General features: G+C 40.5%; 1 pseudogene; it reads right to left on the bottom strand.

Annotated features, from left to right (window-relative positions):
- Positions 1–2,671: 2,671 nt before the first annotated feature.
- LOC125136179 (putative olfactory receptor 2B8) lies at positions 2,672–3,611 on the bottom strand (annotated as a pseudogene).
- Positions 3,612–5,286: the final 1,675 nt, after the last annotated feature.

The raw sequence follows: 5,286 nt of genomic DNA on the forward strand, positions 1-5,286 counted from the left end.
AGTTGGGAAAAAAATGTATTGGGGAAATAAATTTTTTTTTAAAAAATTGTGATAAGTAAAACAAATAAAAGGTAGGGTGAAAGCGAGTCTGCCAAACAGCCTGACCAATTCAGTCCTATCCAGGAAAAGGAGAACTCCCTTTGGGGGGAAGGCAATGTCATCTGGGCCCTCTGTGGCTCTTTGACACATCATGTCTGGTGTGTGATTAAAAATTATAAGACATGAAAAGAGGGACAACCACATGACTGATGACCGAGGGGGGAAATGACAATACATCAAAGGATGAGATCATCCAGATAATGGAATGTGCAGCCTGGGACATTAAAAATAGCTATGCCTAAGAGATTTTTAAAAATTAGAGGGGAAAGTGGGGGGTGAGGATGAAAGAAAATAGTATTTCACAAGAATTTTGGACTCTATTGAAAGAATTAAACAGACATTATAGAAATTAGAAATACAGTCTCTCTTACTAGAAATTCCCAAAATGTGGTCAAATAATAAGTAGAAGACTCTTCCATGTGCCCTGAAGATATTTATCTCATGACTAGAAATACAGTCTCTCTTACTAGAAATTCCCAAAATGTCGTCAAATAATAAGTAGAAGACTCTTCCATGTGCCCTGAAGATATTTATCTCATGACTAGAAATACAGTCTCTCTTACTAGAAATTCCCAAAATGTGGTCAAATAATAAGTAGAAGACTCTTCCATGTGCCCTGAAGATATTTATCTCACGACTAGGCACACAGAGCTTGAGGACATCCACAATAGGCAAGGGAACTTTCTAGATTTGTGAGGTTGTCTGGTTTTTCACCATGGCAACAGCGAGAAGGATTTTACATTTCCCTCACCTTGAGGTAAATAACTATGAGGTGTGCGACAGAGAAATAGAAAATCGCTTTCCTATGACATGCAGCCAAAAAAAAGAAGGTTGGCCTTAGAAAACAATAAGAGCTCCTGGTGGAAATCAAATGTCAAAACAAAAACGATGGTTACTTAAAGCAAATTTAAACTGAATAAGGAGGTTTAATAGAAACACCAGCACTGAAGACCAAGAACATCACCCATCACTAAAAGGCAGCACCTAGTTTTCCAAGGTCCACGGTTAGAGTGCTACCGGATGTCAGATTGGAATCACAGTCTCAACATAGAGTGGTTGACCATACAGACTGAGTTATTCTCTCAGCGCCATGGTCTAACTTTCCACAACATAGGTTTCCTGGGAATCAGGGGCATTTCCCACACTTTTACGTTTCCCTCAACCCAATAGCCAGGTTCTTTGCAAGACATAAATACAATGGCCCTGACCAAGTGATGCCTGAATTAAAGAGCTTATGAAATGGTATGAAGCTAGTAATCTAAACATATCTTACTCTTTGAAACGTTTGCTACATCACTGTAGGTGAAACGTGTATACTATGAAACAGGGCATGGGCCATTTAGTACTCAGATAAGATGATATCCTCAAAAGAGCTTATAAAAAGGAATTAGGTAACTCACTAATTTAAATTACTCAATCTCCATAGCTCATAGTAGGCTTTTTCCTGCAATGTACACACTTATACACAAGCACCCCCTGGTGTTATTACCAGATGAGGGCTACTATTGGCACTGGCAGCAGGGCAGCACACCTTTTCCCCAGTGCTTCCTATGCATAGCCTTCTCTGAAATGATGCCACATGATATGGCTACCACACTGGTGATATCACTGTTGTGCCTAATAACTGAATGGCTTTATCAGGATTAATGCAACGACTTTTCTTTGAGATTAAAATTATTTTTCCCATAGTTTCCCCACCTACTTCTGTGAAAAATCTCTCCTACAGTCAACCCATGTACTTTGTAATTATGCTCCAATCAAAGTGCAGGTATATGGAGTTCCCGTCATGGCGCGGTGGTTAACGAATCCGACCAGGAACCATGAGGTTGAGGGTTTGATCCCTGGCTTTGCTCAGTGGTTAAGGATCCAGCGTTGCCGTGAGCTGTGGTGTAGGTTGCAGACCCGGCTCGGATCCCGCGTTGCTATGGCTCTGGCGTAGGCTGGCGGCTACATACAGCTCCGGTTCCCTAGCCTGGGAATCTCCATGTGCCGCGGGAGCAACCCTAGAAAAGGCAAAAAAAATAAATAAATAAATGCAGGTATAGGAAGTTTTCTTGTGGCACAGTGGATTAAGGATCCCACATTGTCACTGTGGAGCCGGTTTAATTCCTGGCCCAGGAACTTCTACATGATGAAGGCATGGCCAAAGGAAAAACAATATGCAAGAATAAATGATATCCTTCTAGCAAATGATAGAAAATAGTAGTAGTCCTTACAGTGTTTCCGTGGTTTATTCTTATTTTGGCTGTGCCTTCCTGTTATTTACTCACATGTCTTTTTGCAAGTAGAAATGGAATAATGCTCCCATATAGGAGTGCAAATGAGAAAAACTTGTGTAGTTCTCAAAATAATAAATATAAACCAGATGTTTATGGAACACAGAATCAGCACCTCTGGATGCTGGAATGAAGCCATGAACTTAGATTTTGAACACTCACTGTTGAAAGAGAATTGAAGTAAAGAAATTCCCTTCGGAGGCTCCAGGGAAACTGTGGATAACATATGGGCCACATATACATCCAAAAAGCTCTGACAATCAAAGTCCTTTCATTAAATTATCTTCCTCACCCCATCATCTGGAGGCAGTGTCCTTGCAAAGCACCCTCCTCATTGCTCCCTTCACTTCCTTGTTACGCAGCGTATATATGAGGGGATTGATCATGGGGGTAATGATGGTGTAGAAAAGAGATATGAACTTGCCCTGATCCTTGGAGTCCTTGTTGCTGGGCTGAAGATAAGCATAGAGGGCTGAGCCATAGAACAGGGAGACCACTATCAGGTGGGATCCACAGGTCCCAAATGCTTTTCTCTGCCCTGCAGAAGACTTTATTCTTAAGACAGGCCCTCACAATCCCACCATAGGAGAACATTATTAATGTAACAGGTATGAAAAGAATGATGACACTGGCAAAGAAGATCTCAGACTCATTCGTAGTAGTGTCTATACAGGCAAGCTTGAGCAAAGGAGGGACCTCACAAAAGAAGTGGTCTAATTCATTTCTCCCACAGAGTGGTAAATGGAAGATGAGCACTGTATGTATTAAGGAGTCAGCAAAACCAGTGATCCATGAAGCAGAAGCCATCAGGGCACAGAGACGGGGGTGCATGATTACTGTGTAGTGAAGGGGCTTGCAAACAGCTGCATAGCGGTCAAGTGCCATAACTCCTAGGAGGATGCATTCTGTACATCCCAACCCCAAAGAGATGTACAGCTGAACCACACAACCACCAAAGGAGATGGATTTGTCTGATCCTCTGAGATTAACCAGGAGCTGGGGGACAATGCTGGTAGTATAGCACAGGTCCACAAAGCTTAGGTTGGAGAGGAAAAAGTACATAGGGGTGTGAAGATGTGGGTCCACCTGGGACAATGCAATGATAGTTGTGTTTGCTAGCAAAGTGAAGATGTAGAAGGTCAAAAGAACCACAAAGAGGACCTGCTCCAGTTGAGGCCTGTCAGAGAAACCCAGCAGGATAAATCCGGTGAAAGAACTTCCATTTCTCTGTTCCATCCTGTGTTAGCACATGGTTTCTGTCATGAGCAAGCATTTGCCATATTGGAGTTGACATAGTTTATACCAATTTACTTCCACATTATCACCAAAATTGATGTCAATGCTATTTAATATGAGAAAAATCAAATAATAAACCTGTGTTTGCCTCAATCATAGGCATAATCACAGATAAATTTCAGATTGGATCTAATAGGATGTAACTTAAGAATATATGTACAATTTTAGAGAAAATGGTGATGAGAAAAACAGAGAGAGGAACCTGAAAAATAAGAAAGAGATGTAGACAAAAAGCAATCTATCTATACCCCAAAAATCCATAATAATATTGCCTATAAATATATGAGAAACAATCTAAATGTGCAATGATCGAATACATCCCTCTGACCCACACTTACTCAGAAGAGCAATAAAACAAGCCATGGTTCGGGCTCATGTACACATACACAACTATGATATATTCATCTGAAATGACCTGGGGGCAAATTTTTTTTACTGAAGCATTCGCCAAAATGAAGTAGGACAAAAATAAAATGCTAACTAATCCAAAGTAAACGCTGATATGATAATGGTCCACTATAATAAAATCATGATATATTATAATATCTTCTTTTCCTTTTTAGGGGCGCACTCGCGGCATATGGAGGTTCCCAGGCTAGGGGATGAATCAGAGCTACTACACCTGCTGGCCTACACCACAGCCACAGCAACTCCGGATCTGAGCCACATGTGTGAACTACACCGCAGCTCACAGCAACGCCAGATCCTTAACCCACTGAAAGAGGCAACAAATCAAACCCACAACCTCATGGTTACGTGGCAGATTTGTTTCTCGCTGCACCACAATGGGAACTCCTTTTTTTCTTCTTTTTTTTTTTTCACTTTTCAGAGGATATAGGTGATTTTTTTCTCCCTTTTGTCCTCTCCTTATCGGCATCCATCCCTGCTAAAGCTGTTTGGACCACCACAAAAGGCCATCTTTCAATACAAGGAATATTTTTAAATTAAAGTTAATTTAAACTTTTATTTCATTTCCTTCCTACCAAATCTAAAGAATTATATAATTGGATTGGGAGCCATCATCTTTGTTTAGATAAATATCAACCGAATTTAGGTAGGAAGAAAAGTTGATTCATATTAGACAAACTATGTAAATATTAATGATAGAATATATTAAGCACATTAAGCCTAGTTGCAAGAACACAGACTGGTATCCTCAGTTGCTAACACCATATGATATGTATGGGAACATCTTGTTATAAAAAATTACACATAAATTATTACTTTGGACACAAAAGACAAATAATCACTTAAAAAGAAATGACAGGAGCTGCCACTGTGGCTCAGTGGTTAAGGACCTTCCATAGACTCTGTGAGGCTGTGGGTTCAATTCCTGGCCTCTCTCAATGGGTTAGGGATCCAGAATTGTGCAAGCTGCAGTGTCAATCGCTGACGCAGCTCAGATCCAGTGTTGCCATGCTGTGACACAGGCCACAGCTGCAGCTGCAATTCAATCCCTGGCCTCTGAACTTCCATATGCCACTGGTACGGCCATAAAAAGGAAGAAATATATATGTGTGTGTGTGTGTGTGTGTGTAGAAAACTTTTTAATAGGTAATATAAAAACAGATTCTGAAAAATAAATAAATATGGCATTCTATGTAACAGCTAATAT

The sequence above is a fragment of the Phacochoerus africanus genome, chromosome 9 (assembly GCF_016906955.1).
Source record: "Phacochoerus africanus isolate WHEZ1 chromosome 9, ROS_Pafr_v1, whole genome shotgun sequence".
In the NCBI taxonomy this organism is placed as follows: domain Eukaryota; kingdom Metazoa; phylum Chordata; class Mammalia; order Artiodactyla; family Suidae; genus Phacochoerus; species Phacochoerus africanus.